Source organism: Coregonus lavaretus, assembly GCF_964263955.1.
Source record: "Coregonus lavaretus genome assembly, chromosome: 38".
NCBI classification, from domain to species: domain Eukaryota; kingdom Metazoa; phylum Chordata; class Actinopteri; order Salmoniformes; family Salmonidae; genus Coregonus; species Coregonus lavaretus.
Genome location: NC_140025.1, coordinates 14,918,865 through 14,937,957, shown reverse-complemented (window position 1 = coordinate 14,937,957; position 19,093 = coordinate 14,918,865). Strand labels below are relative to the sequence as shown.

Sequence of the window (19,093 nt, the reverse complement as noted above, 5' to 3'; positions counted from 1 at the left end):
AAGCAAGTTATGCATGAGGAACTTCAATCGTGGGTGATTTCATGTTTCAATTGCAGTCTGGGCAAGTACCTTATATTATAGCCAACCATAAAATCTGAAAGCCTATTGTTTGGGAAACAAAAATAAAATCATCCCGCCTCTCAATGATAACATATAACCATAACATATTAAACCATTTAAAATGTAATATTCCCAATAATATAGATGAAAAGCAATAGCTTTAGGGCCTGTACATCGTCCATATTATCAGGCAGGTGTGCTATTTTAGGAATAAGCATTATCACCTGCAGTATTGTGGCTACATGGCTGAAGTATGGTGTTGCTCATCTGCATTGGTTACCCCAATGGGCTAATCATTAGCTAGATCAGGGGTTCCCAAACCTTTTCACTCAGGGCCCCCCTTCCAGAATTGGGGAACATCCCGCGACCCCCGCAGCGCGCGCGTGCATGCGCCACGTCTATTTCTATGGGCACAAGCACTGTTCATGACACAAAGCATTTCACTACACTCGCAATAACATCTGCTAACCATGTGTATGTAACGAATACATTTTTAATTTGAAACTGTTCACACCCCTCTTGTTGGTGGAGAGTTTTTTTTGCAGGTTTAAAGCTTATTTCCTGCAATTTAACACATTTTGTCATGGGGTACAAATAAAAAATTTCAGTTTTAAAGCACATTTTCTTGCGATTCTATACATTTTGCCATGTCTAATGTGTATTCATGTGATATTTGAGTGACTAGAAATGACAACAATATCTATGGGCTAAAAAAAACTAAATAAAAAAACGTTAGCTGACATTGGCTAATTTATCTGGACGTTTCTGACAAGTTATAAATAGTTAAAAATGAACTGATGATGCACTTCCCAATTTCGAAATTGCACCTTGTGCATTCTACTAGTACAACTTTCAAGAGTAAGTTTAAAGCCGGAACTGAGTTCCTTTATATATAGGCCTTCTCACGTTTACTTTATTTTAATTTTTATGCCAGATTGTAAAACGCTGCCAATTGAGAAACTACAGGCCTACATCTCTGTGGCCTCACTGAGCAAAAGGTGTTTGAGACAATGCATCCTACAGTAACCCTGGGCTTAAGAGGCTAGCTAGCCATTTACTGCAACAGAAGCAGCAAGATAGCACGAGACACGGCAGCTCCCAGGCTGCCAGGTAACTTTGGCTCTGTTGAAAGGCCAGACGCTGAAATAAAATATAATTATTCATAGGAGACACACACTGTCTCCTTTCATCAGATCTCTAATCCAAATCAGGTTAGCCGATGGTCCGGGGCATACAGACGCTAACAGCGCCCATGCAGTGTGGCTCAGGATGACCGAACAGGTGGCAACAGAGAGGACGCCGGGAAGAGTCAGGGCAGGCTCTAGGATGGCCCAACTCACGAAGAATATTGTCCAATGTCCATACTGGCAGCATTGGCTACCTACCACTTAGAATACAATGCTTTATTCTAAGTGGTGTGCTAGAGTGGATTTCAGAACAAGGGCACTGAATTTTTGTTTTATTTTCTCTCTGGCACTTCATCAATTGATGTTAATGATTTGCTAGAGAGTACACAACATACACACTGTTTAGCAGAGTGCAACAAGCTGAACATTGCAGATCTAGAAATGTCATGAATAGAGCTGACATCATTCCTCACTCTTTATCAGAACATTCCACAATGTTATGCCCTACCGAACGCATCGTTCCTGAAATAAGTATTTGGTTAAAAGGTACCAAAACCAGCAGGGCTGTGACCCCCAAGGACCTGAGCTATGCAGCCTCCCTGCTAGCTATAGGAACAGAGTAGCCACACACAGCCACAGAGATACACTATCTCACGGTAATGACTGCTTGCACCCTGTGATGCTGCCAGCCGAGACCATGTTCCAAAAACAACAGATCAATCTACAGTGAGGGAAAAAAGTATTTGATCCCCTGCTCATTTTGTACGTTTGCCCACTGACAAAGACATGATCAGTCTATAATTGTAATGGTAGGTTTATTTGAACAGTGAGAGACAGAATAACAACAAAAATGTTATAAATTGATTTGCATTTTAATGAGGGAAATAAGTATTTGACCCCCTCTCAATCAGAAAGATTTCTGGCTCCCAGGTGTCTTTTATACAGGTAACGAGCTGAGATTAGGAGCGCACTCTTAAAGGGAGTGCTCCTAATCTCAGCTTGTTACCTGTATAAAAGATACCTGTCCACAGAAGCAATCAATCAATCAGATTCCAAACTCTTCACCATGGCCAAGACCAAAGAGCTCTCCAAGGATGTCAGGGACAATATTGTAGACCTACACAAGGCTGGAATGGGCTACAAGACCATCGCCAAGCAGCTTGGTGAGAAGGTGACAACAGTTGGTGCGATTATTCGCAAATGGAAGAAACACAAAATAACTGTCAATCTCCCTCGGCCTGGGGCTCCATGCAAGATCTACACGGGGGGTTCTTGTCAATGATCTCAAGGCAGCTGGGACCAAGTGGCCTAGCCAGTCTCCAGACCTTAATCCCATAGAAAATCTGTGGAGGGAGCTGAAGGTTCGAGTTGCCAAACATCAGCCTCGAAACCTTAATGACTTGGAGAAGATCTGCAAAGAGGGGTGGGACAAAATCTCTCCTGAGATGTGTGCAAACCTGGTGGCCAACTACAAGAAACGTCTGACCTCTGTGATTGCCAACAAGGGTTTTGCCACCAAGTACTAAGTCATGTTTTGCAGAGGGGTCAAATACTTATTTCCCTCATTAAAATGCAAATCAATTAGTTTTTCTGGATTTTTTTGTTGTTATTCTGTCTCTCACTGTTCAAATAAACCTACCATTAAAATTATAGACTGATCATTTCTTTGTCAGTGGGCAAACATACAAAATCAGCAGGGGATCAAATACTTTTTTCCCTCACTGTAGCTACATTTATGATCATGTTTTTCTGAACCTCAATGTTGGGACAAACACACCCACTATGATAAGTTTGGACTTCATAATACATAAAACAGCTTCAAATTGTTCTTTAGAGACCCAATAAGCTTGATGATATTCTAAATGAGGGAAACATTGATATATTTTGTTGTATTCAGATCAGTTGCTACAAAGCTTTGTCAATTATCAAGCATCAGATTTTAACGCCTTGATGAGGATTAGATAGTTACAGGCCTCGAGCATTTCAGAAGTAGTTAAATAAATAATTTTCAGAATAGCCAAAGGCCTTTCTCCGTTAGCTAGCCCATATGAAGATACAAATGCCTCGAGACACATTATTATAAAATGAAAATGAAAACTCTTACTAATTGTGATTAAAAAGGCAAAACTATCCTAAATCAGCATGTCTGAGATGCTTTATGAATACAGGCCCAGGGAGGAGGCAGTGGAGAACTGACTGACGGCACCTTTGCATGCAACACAAAGGCAGGATAATAAAAGGCTCTCTTCCCCTTCCAAATGATGCAATACATCAGCCGTCTTTCTAACAGTGAAATTTCACAGGCAGCGCAATACTTCTGACAGAATCTCAACACCGTTATGTGCCAGTGTTCCTTGGATATTTAGGTGTACCACCCCTAACAAATACATGTTTGTTTTTTATAGAAAAATGTCTACGTCCATGTTGTCATTGTCACCAGTTTTGAGACTATCAAGACCACTTAACAATTCACGAAGGATGGGACAAGGAAAAAGTTAAATTATTCAATTAAATTCTAAATGTAGCCAAGTCAATACTTTTCTTCTGCTAACACCCATGCTACACTTTGATCATCTCGAACGTGATACAGTGCAAAAGAAAGGAAGCCTTCGGGCTTGAAAAACAAAATCTCTGCACTGCGCTTTAAATTCTCAAACCTACTTCAGCACTCTGCAATCTGCTGCATTGATTACATCGACTGTCTCTCACAGTTCTGGGTTCTGTGAGACTGAGAACGTAGTTATGAGTTGCCATTCTCCGCCGATAAGGAGAGAAAAGGAGAAGGGTTGGGGGTCACTACAGACGTGACCCTGTGTCAACACAGAACTGGCTCTTGTTCAAAAGGCATGAAATGGAAGAAAATGACACAAAGCAGAGAGAAACGGGGAGGTCGTTACTTTCTGAACTTGTCCAATAAGAAACGCACATTTTCGTGTTCTGTTGCAAAACGTTTTTCTATGGTTTGCTTGTGCCCTAAATGCACAAGACCCTGAAACTCGAACAGAAACCCCCAAAGTGCTTGTTGACATTTTTCACAATGCCTCCCTGTTATTTACAAGAAAAAAAAAGAAAAATTCGCCCTGCAGAGATGATCTCTGTTACAGAATACGGACTGATTTCTCAGGTTTCTAATTCAGGACCTTTATTTGTCTGGCAGGGTGCCTTCTGGCTCTCAACAGCGCCTATGAAAACCTGCGTGCTGTCAGCCAGCTTCGGTTTCACAATACTACCACCACCGTTGGAGTGGGTGACATACAAATTTCTGAATTGTCATTTTAATGGCTGGAACCCACACACACTCAATTTATCTCTAGAAGGGCTGAGTATCCTAACTGCTGCTAACAGATGTGATTATTTTTAGGCTTATACAGTTGTCAGATCACAAAATACTGTGTGCTCACATAGCTAGGCGTATAAACAATAGGTCAATATCCTAGTTTTATCAGCAAGATCTAGGCTTGTAGTCTGTGTGCTCCCAATCATCATACCTGACCATACAACACACCTAGCTAAAGGTCTGAAAAAACATAATAATCAAACTCCCAAAAAGCCATGATAATCATCAACACCATAGGCTACCTCCCACTGATAAATCCATCCACACCCTTGCCCCTCACCTTGCCTCCTGAAGAATGAGCCATATGGCCATGCATTGCAGGTTGCTAAGGCTTTGTCCATTTCCTTAGCATTTGTGATGGGAGCTCAAAATAGCCCACATCAGACTGGGGGGGGAGAATATTCCATAGGGGGAAACCAGGTTGAGGATCTCTAGATTAATTCCACTGCATTGCTCCGAGTCTGAAAGAGACAGCATCCTACTGAAACGGAATAATGTTCTATAAGAGCCTTTTCCCCTCACATGTTGCAGAAGCTGAACAAAAGCAGTGAGATATGTGAATAGATAGGCTACATCAATAATGGATCAGAATGAAAAAAAATCTAGGCTGCATTTCCCACCTAAAAATAATAGTCAGAATCATGTGACTTAAAAATGTCCAATCCAACATTTACCGGGTGCAAACTCTTGATTTAGCCAAAGCTAAGGCATAGAAATTACATTCCCTAACACTTTAATACTGTAGGCCTATAGCCTCAAGTATGTACCGGTATGTCCCTCTACAGCCCTTGAAGCGTCCAGGCAGCAGTCTGAGGTAATGAAGACGTGAAACTGATGATGGCCATGCTGTCATGGAGACGAGTGTGACTGTGCATCTTAATAGGCTACTTCTTCACACTCAGCAGGGCCTCCATTCAATGATTAATTCCCAGCTCCAGTCCAGACAAACGGCCATACCTTACCGGTGTGAACGGCACACAGCATAATAGGCCAGCACTCTGCCCAACAACACCTCTGATTGGCTTTTAACAGACTGTATTTTGCATTGTCATTGTGAAGTTTCTTTACACAAGAATGCAGTTCTGCTGGTCTTTATTAGAGATCTACCGATATGGGATTTTTGGGTCTGATACCAATTTTAGGGAGGCAAAAGTCACAGATTACCGATATATTGTTTTTTAGTGGTGGAATGAAACACATACTTTTTTTTTTACACAAATTGTGCTCCAAAAGATATTCTAAATTATGATTTCTTAACAAAATATTTAAATTAACATTATTTAAGAACATGTTATCTGTGGTTTACAACAGTGGTTCCCAACTGGGGGTACTTTACCTACTTTACTTGAGAAGACTCATGAGACCATAGGCCTACTGGTAAAATGCACGAGGGGGTACTTCAGAGGTACTCTGGGCAGAGTAAAAGTCAATTGGTGGTACAATAACCGAAAAGGGTTGGGAACCACTGGTTTACAGGATATCCACTAACCACAAGCTAGCTGTTCCTTACAACAATATGTTTTTACCGAAACCATATGTACATTACATTGTTATTCAATACAAAATGTATTGGCTATAAATTTCAACTGCAAATGGCACGCGCTAATGAAAAAAAAACGTTTATGCAGGCAAATGCTTGCTGCACTGGTTTTAGTCACACGTTCCAATTTAGCTAGCTAGCTAACGTTAGCTACTTATCTCATCATGAATGCAAGCACATGGCCTGAATGATAGATCTGCGCCAACTGTCTTGCTTTTTGCAGATTGCATATTGCGGAAAACTAACTAAATAAGCCCCCTAGCTAACATAATAGTCCCAGAAAGTAACAGTGTTATTTTTGTATCAAGGACAAGTGTTCACGTTGGCGCCAGTCCAGTGTTAGGACATAAGTAGCACAGTTTGCTAGCTAGCTAACTACCTTGCTGGCTAACTAGCCAGCTAACGTTAAGAATGTGATGAGGACAGGGCTGCTTGCTTGGTGAAGTGTACTTTTGATTATTTACTTATTCAAATATGCTGGCTGTGGCAAGCTACTCACTGTCAAACCACCATGCCTACCATCTCTCATGTTGTGACCTAGGCCTGAATGATGTTCAATGAGCAGTCCTCTTCAGGCAACCATTGATTTTTATTTTTTCAATGACCGCAAATTAGCAGACGTATTTGTTTATTCTATGTACATAATATCGGCGCCTTATCTGTGGAACCAATTAATCAGTCAGGCTCTAGTCTTTATATTAATTGAATCGGATAATTCTTTGGACAAAATATATCATAATCATGTAGGCCTAGGGATGTGACAGTTTTAGTATAATCGTGTAATTGATCGTGTAATTGACGATTATGGATGAAGACAGTTATGAAAATAAAATAACCGTCCAAAACAAAAACTAAATAATAATAAATAAATAAATAAAATATATACACTACCGGTGAGAAGTTTTAGAACACCTACTCATTCAAGGGTTTTTCTTTATTTTTACTATTTTCTACATTGTAGAATAATAGTGAAGACATCCAAACTATGAAATAACACATATGGAATCATGTAGTAACCAAAAAAAGTGTTAAACAAATCAAAATATATTTTATATTTGAGATTCTTCAAATAGCCACCCTTTGCCTTGATGACAGCTTTGCATGCATGCATGTATGCATGCATGTATGCATGCATGCATGCATGCATGTATGTATGTATGTATGTATGTATGTATGTATGTATGTATGTATGTATGCATGCATATATATATAATATATATATATATATGAATAGGAAATATAGCAAAATGCATAGGAAATGTAGTCATTGACAAGGTTAGAAATAATGATTTTTAATTGAAATAATAATTGTGTCCTTCAAACTTTGCTTTCGTCAAAGAATCCTCCATTTGCAGCAATTACAGCCTTGAAGACCTTTGGCATTCTAGTTGTCAATTTGTTGAGGTAATCTGAAGAGATTTCACCCAATGCATCCTGAAGCACCTCCCACAAGTTGGATTGGCTTGATGGGCAATTATTACATACCATACGGTCCAGCTGCTCCCACAACAGCTCAAAAGGGTTGAGATCTGGTGACTGTGCTGGCCACTCCATTATAGACAGAATACCAGCTGATTGCTTCTTCCTTAAATAGTTATTGCATTGTTTGGAGCTGTGCTTTGGGTCATTGTCCTGTTGTAGGAGGAAATTGGCTCCAATCAAGCGCCGTCCACAGGGTATGGCAGGTGTTGCAAAATGGAGTGATAGCCTTCCTTCTTCAAGATCCCTTTTACCCTGTACAAATCTCCCACTTTACCACCACCAAAGCACCCCCAGACCATCACATTGCCTCCACCATGCTTGACAGATGGCATCAAGCACTCCTCCAGCATCTTTTCATTTGGTCTGCGTCTCACAAATGTTCTTCTTTGTGATCCGAACACCTCAAACTTCGATTTGTCTGTCCATAACACTTTTTTCCAATCTTCCTCTGTCCAGTGTCTGTGTTCTTTTGCCCATCTTAATCTTTATTGGCCAGTCTGAGATATTGCTTTTTCTTTGCAACTCTGCCTAGAAGGTCAGCATCCCGGAGTCGCCTCTTCACTGTTGACGTTGAGACTGGTGTTTTGCGGGTACTATTTAATGAAGCTGCCAGTTGAGGACCTGTGAGGCGTCTGTTTCTCAAACTAGACACTCTAATGTATTTGTCCTCTTGCTCAGTTGTGCACCGGGGCCTCCCACTCCTCTTTCTATTCTGGTTAGAGCCAGTTTGCGCTGTTCTGTGAAGGGAGTAGTACACAGCATTGTACGAGATCTTTTTCTTGGCAATTTCTCACATGGAATAGCCTTCATTTCTCAGAACAAGAATAGACTGACGAGTTTCAGAATAAAGTTATTTGTTTATGGCCATTTTGATCCTGTAATCTAACCCACAATTGCTGATGCTCCAGATACTCAACTAGTCTCAAGAAGTTACAATCTATCTGCAATATTAAAGCTGATCTACCCCCTAAAAAAAAAAAAAAAAGTCTCAAGAAGGCCAGTTTTATTGCTTCTTTAATCAGCACAACAGTTTTCAGCTGTGCTAACATAATTGCAAAATGGTTTTCTAATGATCAATTAGCCTTTTAAAATGATAAACTTGGATTAGCAAACACAATGTGCTATTGGAACACAGGACTGATGGTTGCTGATAATAGGCCTCTGTATGCCTATATAGATATTCCATCAATAATCAGCCGTTTCCAGCTACAATAGCCATTTACAACATTAACAATGTCTACACTGTATTTCTGATCAATTTTATTCTATTTTAATGGACAAAAAAATTGCTTTTCTTTCAAAAACAAAGACATTTCTAAGTGACCTCAAACTTTTGAATGGTAGTGTATATACACTTCATATTCAAGTTGACAAACTTCACCCAAAACAGCAAAGTAAAAGAAAGCCTGGTTTACATCTAACAGCCGATAAAAGGAGAGACGAGAGGAGGAAAAACTAGCCAGTTTAGAATTATTTTGTGTTGTGGAGCGAACAGCTGACTGAAGACGGGACGGCCGGGCATTCAAAAAGATGACACGTGCTGTTGAGTCTGTTTCAGCGGTAACATTAACTCTTTACAAAGTGATGAAACGTTGCTGCTTCTTGTTTCAGCAAGGTGTTGTAGCAAACGACTCTGCCACCAGAAAAGCCACTGCGTATTTAACTTCCAACCAACTGACTGCGTTTTATCTTTTCACATAAGTTTTGGATGAACTCTTTTCAACAACAACAAAAAATATACTGCATTGCTGGCATAGTTTGTGTTCGGACTGGTTTAACCAGGCAACTGCATTGTGTCCTTTGCAGACAAAACAGCAACACTATGGGACAATGTGTTAGTGACACATTGTGTTGTAATAGGATGGGTAACTTAATACTGAGCGTGCTGAATGAGACGATCAAAAGAGGCTGTTCCCGACACCCACACTGAGCTTAACATGACAGTGGTGGTGCTGAGTGAGAGAGCGAGTGAGAGAGAGATCACCATTTCCTCACAAGGAGAGTGCAGTTACAGATCATTCAGATAGAGATGCACTTGTGTAGAACAGACATGATTATCTGTCATGTAGAATAGGCCTATTCGTCAGCTCTAGTCATTAGGCCTGCATATATACCTGCAAAGTGCTAGGCTTATCATTGTACCACACTGAATAAGCTCCAGTTCCTACCTGCCCTCCCCTTCATCGGCTGAGCTTCCATTTCTCAGCAGCCTCTGCTCTCAAGTGCTTGGCACCACACACCCATGTGACCTGGGTGGGCGCAGCTCCGTGACCACTCTGTGAAGGTCAGCCCGGCAGGGCTGCTGGCCACAGCCTGCCAGCAGAGTGGGCACCACCATCCGGCCATCGGGCAGCCACTGGCCTCTTGCCCAAGCCTGGTTCAACACAACACCACAGTCCAGGACACACATACACATTGAACTTTACACAGACACACAGACATGCACACACACACACACACACACAAAATCACACAGTCCATCATACACATATCAATAGGGTTGGGCGTTATTACGATAGCATCGTCTATCAACGATGATTGACAGCCAGCATCACGGCGCACAGCAGGGCAGCACACAAGTGAAATTCAGAGTAATTTGACTATTCCTATTTGCTATAGCCTATTTAAATACATATGTTATATAGCCTACAGAACACAAGAGAGGAATGTAGGCCAGACAAAGTGGATATTTCCACCAAAGCTGCACAAAAAATTTCCAGTCAGAAAATAGTTTATTCTCGCTCTGTCGGATGCATGGGCATTTAGCTTATAGCCTAAACCAATTGTTTTAAATAACAGACACTCCTTAACTATCTTGTGTCTAGCTGTTTTTTAAAAAACAGCCTATATTCGCTTCTCTCTCCATTCGATAGGCTATGATTGAATAAGGTTGAAGGCTACGCCAAGGTAGTGGGTTCGATCCCCGGGACCACCCATACACAAAAAATGTATGCACGCATGACTGTAAGTCGCTTTGGATAAAAGCGTCTGCTAAATGGCATATTATATTATTATTATTATTATTATAATACGCTTCATCGTTTTATGCATGGCTTTCCCCGATCAAACAATGGGTTCCATTTTAAAAAGTTATTTGAATATCTTTAACTGGTAAGGTAACCAGATGACTAACAATGAGAGAGAACAAACAATATCAATAGCCTAAAGAAAAATCCAATGACAAGTTTAAGCTTATTAAGAAATAAATGATCCATGCGGGCTGGGAAAATCCTCGCATGCGATGTTGAAAACCAAATGGCCAATAACCTATCCTCCTACTAGGCCTCTCATAAAAGCTTTAAGAGAAGTTAAAGTTATGAGCAGTATTTTATTTCCCAAATATTCTAGTCTACGAAGGTGTTGTCCTAAAGTTGTTGTGGCTTTCAAAAAGAACAAGAATGAAAGTATATAGACTAGGCATATACTATTCTCAATAACAGCTTTATGAGAACCCATCTTATTTATTTTTCTATTATTTGATGAGGCAAATAAAGCAATTATTATCCAGTTCTGAAGACGGTAGACTGCTTCTATCCAGCCCATGATGTAGGCCTATAGCCTAGCTCACTACGGTAAGACAGCCTGTTGCTCATCAGACAGTCACTGCTCCATCATGTGCGTGCCCCACAGACAGACACAGACACACACATACACAAAACCCTGTTCTGCTCTTCCACCAGGAAGGAATATTATAAAAGATTTGCCATTGCCTGCACTTGCCAGGCTTTCAACATTATCTTTCGTCATGATTCGTCCAGTTGCTTTCGATTTTGCACTATAGCCCAACTGTCGTTTTAGCTTTTTTGTTGTTGTTGTTACTTTTTTTGGGGGGGGGGGGGGGGGGGGCAATAGGGGCAATAGCATCGTATATCACAATGTTTTATGTGTACATAATCACGATAGGACAAAGGTTGACATCGCCCAACCCTACACACCAACACATACAGAGTTAAAGAGTTGTGTGGGTAGTTTACCCCTTACTGTGTGCTGCGTACCAACAGAGCGTTTTTGTTCTCTCCTCCTCCACCACCTCCTCTGAATAAGGAGGCAGTTGACTGCACTGCAGCGCACAGTAAATCAGACATGGTTTCCTCTCGGCCGCTCTCCTAGGGGAGGCACATTTCAGAGGCCCGCTTGGCCTCCGGTTTCTTGACCGACCCTGCTGCTCACTCCTGTAAGCCTATGGAGAGCCGAGCAGTTAAACTGATTGGGATACTGTATTAGACAGTGATCCTCTTAACCCCAAACCCACAAGTACCTGTTCAGGTCAAGCGGCAGTAAACCTGTCAGGACTAGTAGGTACAGTAAAGCGCTCAATTTCACAGTCAAGCTTTCCCAATCAAATGTCTCATTTAAAAAACAACAGTGATAAAGAAAACAATACTCAGAAACATGAATTCATTATGTATAAAGATAGTTACAATAGAGATTCACTTTATTTTTCCCAGAGGAACCTTCGTTGGTGGACTTGTGGCTTTCGGATTACAAAATGTTAGGCCTATTGGTTTAACCAACACACAACCGTTGGAAAGATGGGTTAATTAAATATAAAGATTATCTGTAATAGCCACAGGACTGTTTGTCTGTATGTAAGGAATAATCCAAGCAGGACGAGCGTAGCAACAAGTGACCATTTAACTAAATCATAGCAATACATCCCCCTTCATCCCCAGAGATTCAGAAAGCAGCTAATATCCTGGTCTGCCGATTGTGTTCGAAATCCACCAGAGCAGAAACAGAAGAGCACTTTATCCCGGGTGTCATTAGATCTCCGTATGGATGCTAGGACATTAATCATTTGACTGGAGCAGAATGTCATTAAAACCTACAGTTGAAGTCGGAAGTTTACATACACTTAGGTTGGAGTCATTAAAACTTGTTTTTCAACCACTCCACACATTTCTTGTTAACAAACTATAGTTCTGGCAAGTCGGTTAGGACATCTACTTTGTGCATGACACAAGTAATTTCTCCAACAATTGTTTACAGACTGATTATTTCACTTATAATTCACTGTATCACAATTCCTGTGGGTCAGAAGTTTACATACACTAAGTTGACTGTGCCTTTAAACAGCTTGGAAAATTCCAGAAAATTATGTCATGGCTTTAGAAGCTTCTGATAGGCTAATTGACATAATTTGAGTCAATTGGAGGTGTACCTGTGGATGTATTTCAAGGCCTACCTTCAAACTCAGTGCCTCTTTGCTTGACATCATGGGAAAATCTAAAGAAATCAGCCAAGACCTCAGAAAAAACATTGTAGACCTCCACAAGTCTGGTTCATCCTTGGGAGCAATTTCCAAATGCCTGAAGGTACCACGTTCATCTGTACAAACAATAGTACGCAAATATAAAACACCATGGGACCACGCAGCCGTCATACCGCTCAGGAAGGAGACGCGTTCTGTCTCCTAGAGATGAACGTAATTTGGTGCGAAAAGTGCAAATCAATCCCAGAACAACAGCAAAGGACCTTGTGAAGATGCTGGAGGAAACAGGTACAAAAGTACCTATATCCACAGTAAAACGAGTCCTATATCAACATAACCTGAAAGGCCGCTCAGCAAAGAAGAAGCCACTCCTCCAAAACCGCCATAAAAAAGCCAGACTACGGTTTGCAACTGCACATGGGGACAAATATCGTACTTTTTGGAGAAATGTCCTCTGGTCTGATGAAACAAAAATAGAACTGTTTGGCCATAATGACCATCGTTATGTTTGGAGGAAAAAGGGGGTGCTTGCAAGCCGAAGAACACCATCCCAACTGTGAAGGACAGGGGTGGCAGAATCATGCTGTGGGGGTGCTTTGCTGCAGGAGGGACTGGTGCACTTCACAAAATAGATGGCATCATGAGGAAGGAAAATTATGTGGATATATTGAAGCAACATCTCAAGACATCAGTGAGAAAGTGAAAGCTTGGTCGCAAATGGGTCTTACAAATGGACAATGACCCCAAGCACACTTCCAAAGTTGTGGAAAAATGGCTTAAGGACAACAAAGTAAAGGTATTGGAGTGGCCATCACAAAGCCCTGACCTCAATCCTATAGAAACTTTGTGGGAAGAACTGAAAAAATGTGTGCGAGCAAGGAGGCCTACAAACCTGACTCAGTTACACCAGCTCTGTCAGGAGGAATGGGCCAAAATTCACCCAACTTATTGTGGGAAGTTTGTGGAAGGCTACCCAAAATGTTTGACCCAAGTTAAACAATTTAAAGGCAATGCTACCAAATACTTATTGAGTGTATGTAAACTTCTGACCCACTGGGAATGTGATGAAATAAATAAAAGCTGAAATAAATCTCTCTCTACTATTATTCTGACATTTCACATTCTTAAAATAAAGTGGTGATCCTAACTGACCTAAGACAGATAATTTTTACTAGGATTAAATGTCAGGAATTGTGAAAAACTGAGTTTAAATGTATTTGACTAAGGTGTATGTAAACTTCTGACTTCAACTGTATTGAGTACTGAACCGTCCTGCAGCACATCCTGTGACACAGGTTAGGGCTCAATTTAATAAAACATGCATGATGTTAAGGCTTCACAGTAGGAAACTGGTTTTGTCCTCGCAGACAAATAGAATCAATGGCACTCTAAAAATAGCATGTTAGGTAGACTTCATTAAAGCTCCAATATATAACTTTTTGGGCGACCTGACTAATTCACATAGAAATGTGAGTTATAGATCTGTAATTGTCATTGAAAGCAAGTCTAAGAGGCGGTAAATCTGTTCTGTGCGCTATATCAATGCTTCCCGTTATTAACTTTTACTTTCAAACAGCGGAAAATGCAATAGTTTTGGTTATGGGAGAGATATTTCACAGCGGTATTCAACTCTTACCCTACAAGGTCCGGAGCCTACTGGTTTTCTGTTCTACCTGATAATGTATTGGTCTTCACAAAGTTCACTGCTTCAGTGTTATGAGATATTTTTGTCAGATGTTACTATGGTATACTGAAGTATAATTACAAGCATTACATAAGTGTCAAAGGCTTTTATTGACAATTACATGAAGTTTATGCAAAGAGTCAATATTTGCAGTGTTGACCCTTCTTTTTCAAGACCTCTGCAATCCGCCCTGGTATGCTGTCAATTAACTTCTGGGCCACATCCTGACTGATGGCAGCCCATTCTTGCATAATCAATGCTTGGAGTTTGTCAGAATTTGTGGGTTTTTGTTTGTCCACCCGCCTGTTGAGGATCGACCACAAGTTCTCAATGGGATTAAGGTCTGGGGAGTTTCCTAGCCATGGACCCAAAATGTTGATGTTTTGTTCACCGAGCCACTTAGTTATCACTTTTGCCTTATGGCAAGGTGCTCCATCATGCTGGAAAAGGCATTGGTCGTCACCAAACTGTTATTGGATGGTTGGGAGAAGATGCTCTTGGAGGATGTGTTGGTACCATTCTTTATTCATGGCTGTGTTCTTAGGCAAAATTGTGAGTGAGGCCACTCCCTTGGCTGAGAAGCAACCCCACACATGAATGGTCTCAGGATGCTTTACTGTTGGCATGACACACGACTGATGGTAGCGCTCACCTTGTCTTCTCCGGACAAGGTGTTTTCCGGATCCCCCAAACAATAGGAAAAATGACTTCCTCAGCAGTCAAATCCCTGTACCTTTTGCAGAATATTAGTCTGTCCCTGATGTTTTTCCTGGAGAGAAGTGGCTTATTTGCTGCCCTTCTTGACACCAGGCCATCCTCCAAAAGTCTTCGCCTCACTGTGCGTGCAGATGCACTCACATCTGCCGGCTGCCATTCCTGAGCAAGCTCTGCACTGGTGGTGCCCCGATCCCGCAGCTGAATCAACTTTAGGAGACGGTCCTGGCGCTTGCTGGACTTTCTTGGGCACCCTGACGCCTTCTTCACAACTGAACCTCTCTCCTTGAAGTTCTTGATGATCCGAAAAATTGTTGATTTAGGTGCAATCTTACTAGCAGCAATATCCTTGCCTGTGAAGCCCTTTTTGTGCAAAGCAATGACGGCACGTGTTTCCTTGCAGGTAACCATGGTTAACAGAGGAAGAACAATGATTTCAAGCACCACCCTCCTTTTAAAGCTTCCAGTCTGTTATGCTAACTCAATCAGCATGACAGAGTGATCTCCAGCCTTGTCCTCGTCAACACTCTCACCTGTGTTAACGAGAGAATCCCTGACATGATGACAGCTGGTCCTTTTGTGGCAGGGCTGAAATGCAGTGGAAATGTTTTTTGGGGGATTAAGTTCATTTTCATGGCAAAGAGGGACTTTGCAATCAATTGCAATTCATCTGATCACTCTTCATGACATTCTGGAGTATATGCAAATTGCCATCATCAAAACTGAAGCAGCAGACTTTGTGTAAATTAGTATTTGTGTCATTTTCAAAACTTTTGACCACGACTGTATAGTTGCTTGTTTTGTCACATACACTGAAATTAGGCGAACTATTCCAATTTTTGCAACAAGGAAATGACAGAGCGATTTTTGCATAGTGCACATCAGTTGTATAGACCAGGTAGAATGACTGGAAATAGAATGACTAGGTTATTTCTATGGTATAAACAGTGCTATTGCAGGTATTGAATCCGGTCCCGAGTTAAAAGCTCCTATTTGCGTTCCTCCATGCCTAAGCTGAACAAAGCAATTATTTGCTTCTAATAGAAAGTTGTGTAGCATACAAGCCAGTGTTAAAATACTGACTTCTGTATATTTAGCCCAAGCCTTTCCATCTGCTTTGACAAAGTGAGATGATATCATATGATTCAATCTACAGCCTAATCAAGTGTTGAAAGGCTTAATTACAGGCTCTACCTTGCCCTTCAAAGGAATCATTAACAGCTCATCTCTTTGATACAAAAACAAGCACCAAGGTGAGGCAATCTTCAATCCCTCTAAAAAAAACGTTAACATGTGCCAAGCGAATATTAGCCTATGTCTTAATACAGAATTCACTAGTTATGTGACATTTTTCAAGGAAAACCAGAGGCTTAAAAAAATCTGAAGCTTTGCACTTGCCCAACCATTTAAACAGAAGGTGATTGTATTAGGCTATACTGCAGTGTTAGCCTAAGTCAGTTCGAGCCGAGCACAGTGGCCAAGCATAGTGAGTGGGTGACACAGAGAGAGGGGGGCAGTGGTGTGTGTGTACTGTGTACAGGCCGTGAGGAGCAGGACCCCTTTAATCAGAAAGACATAGTGTTCTGCAGCTCTGGGCGAAACCATCAACGAGCCCACCTCCGTCCCATTCCTCCAGCCCTGCCCAATGACGCGGTCCCAGCGATTTCTCTTATAATATAATAATATGCCATTTAGCAGACGCTTTTATCCAAAGCGACTTAAAGTCATGTGTGCATACATTTTTACGTATGGGTGGTCCCGGGGATCGAACCCACGACCCTGGCGTTACAAGCGCCATGCTCTACCAATTGAGCTACAGAGGACCAGCAGCAGAGCATGCCACTGGAGCAAAGCTCATTTCCAGCAGATTTATACTCCCCAAGAGCTGCAGCAAAGGCACTTGAAAGAGCTCTTTATAAAGGCAAGGAAGCCAGCGGCTCACCTATGCTAACTGCAGTCCCAATGGCCATTTGATAGTCATGACAATAAGCTAAGCAGTGAGGTGAACAGAAACAGAAACCCAATATCACCTCAATTAAAACTGCCAGTCTGTCCTCCATCTTAATCACACTTCTGCATTACCAAGGGGATAAGAAAGAGTGTTTTATGTTTTTATGGCACCAACCATAATGTTACCTGTACCTGAGCCAAATTCCTTAGAGTATACTGTAGAGACTGTGGACTAAGGTTGTAATTACATAGTACACTAAACTCTCTTCAGAACCTGGACCGTTTCCAAGGGGATTTCTGGGTGTTTGAATACATCTCCTAGGTTGTAAGAGAAGCACTCTTTCAGATCTACTACAAGGACTGCAGCCAAGGCAGTATTGAGCAACCCAATCACTGAGCTATAGGAAGTTAGGAACACATACTGAGCTAGCTCTCACAGTGGAAAGTGTTTTCATACTTATCCACAAAGGACACTTCACGTATCTCACCATGGTCACAAAATCTGTTAATTGATACATTTTCACATTTGTAGTTATATTGTAGTAACATTGCTTTGTGTTAAATAAATAAATAAAACAATTGATAGCAAATTATTCAAATATAACTAGTCAAAAGACCATCAAAAGATATAGGCTGTACATAACATATGGAGATATGGATTATTTTTTAAATGGGAGCTACAACTGCTGAAACTAGGCTATAAAATTCAGTGTCAACCAGAGACATGTATTTTAGATTCGTACAGATTAACCATACTCATTCGATTTGATTGGGGGGGAAAGGTTTAATATCTCTAGCTAGCTAGAAACCTTTCAAATATAAATTCTAGCGACATAGCCAGTAGTGTCCCTTCGATCATATCATGCCCAAGGATGGAATTCAAAAGAATGTTAGCTATTCTTTTCCTCGGGTGAATGAAAGACAATAAATCGATGCAAACAGAGCTATGATTTTGTGTTATCATGAAACAAAAGACATCTGTTGACAGCAAAACCTGCCCTGCCTGGTTTGTTATTGTTGCTGCAATAACTGTCAATGACAGGTAGGCTATAACATGGCTAACTAGCTACTCTCATCTGACCGGCGCGCACTGATATAATCAACAACAGACAATTTTAGGAAGTGGCCACTATGATTTAGGGCTAACAAGGAAGCCGGTAGATTTGCACGTCAACGGTTTTAAGCTACCAGGTTAGCTGACTCGCTGACAAGCTAACCACTGTATTGTTATGATAGGTCATATGGATTATTAGAAACATTTGGGCTCTGCAATACGCAATTCTTTGCTAGCTCGCGCTAGCTGTCACAGGCAGCAGTTTCTCGGCTAGCCAGCTAGCTAGCTAGCTTGCTACTCAGGGAGCTAACAATAACATTACTGTAATGGCTGTTAACGAGAGAGTTATCTGACATGAAACGCGAACAAACTTGTCATTGAATAGCTAGCTACTGTAGCTATCAGTCTGGCTTTCTGGTCATCCTTCCGTCATTGAGCAGCACTTCTAAAACCGCAATGACAAGTCGCTCGTACTGTAGTACGATTGGGAGAATACTGCGTCTCTGCAATGAAAATGCTATGTTGTGAAATCATATTACAGCTTACCTTTCGGATAGTAGAGTGCTCCAAATTGACTTAAGGGCTCTGGTTTTGTTTTATGCTGATATGATAACAGATGCTACAGGATTCCGTATGAATGGACAGTTACTGTAGCTTGCTATGGTTTTCCTCTCTAGCACTCGAGCCTTTTCTTTCGCTCTGCCACTTCCAGCACCTTGTCCTAACGCAAAGGCTATTTAGGGATCCTCTGAATGTTGACATCCCCTCGAAAACCGAAAAATAATTTTAAAAGCAATATCTACTTTTATGGGAAAATGATAAGCATCCATTATTTACATTTGACATCGGTGCTATTTTATTCATATTTAGAACCATATTTATTTTATATTTCATATACACCAGAATAGCGATTATGTACCAATTGCATGTGTC

At 41.1% G+C, this 19,093-nt stretch overlaps 1 protein-coding gene across 1 annotated transcript in view; it reads right to left on the bottom strand.

The window, feature by feature from the left end:
• Window positions 1–18,864, bottom strand: part of mgat5 (alpha-1,6-mannosylglycoprotein 6-beta-N-acetylglucosaminyltransferase) — a 128,541-nt gene extending 109,677 nt beyond the window's left edge. The window contains exon 1 of the mRNA XM_084154891.1: window positions 18,707–18,864. The gene's annotated coding sequence lies outside the window, so the exon portion shown is untranslated. The remainder of the gene's footprint in view (window positions 1–18,706) is intronic.
• Between the last annotated feature and the right edge of the window lie 229 nt (window positions 18,865–19,093).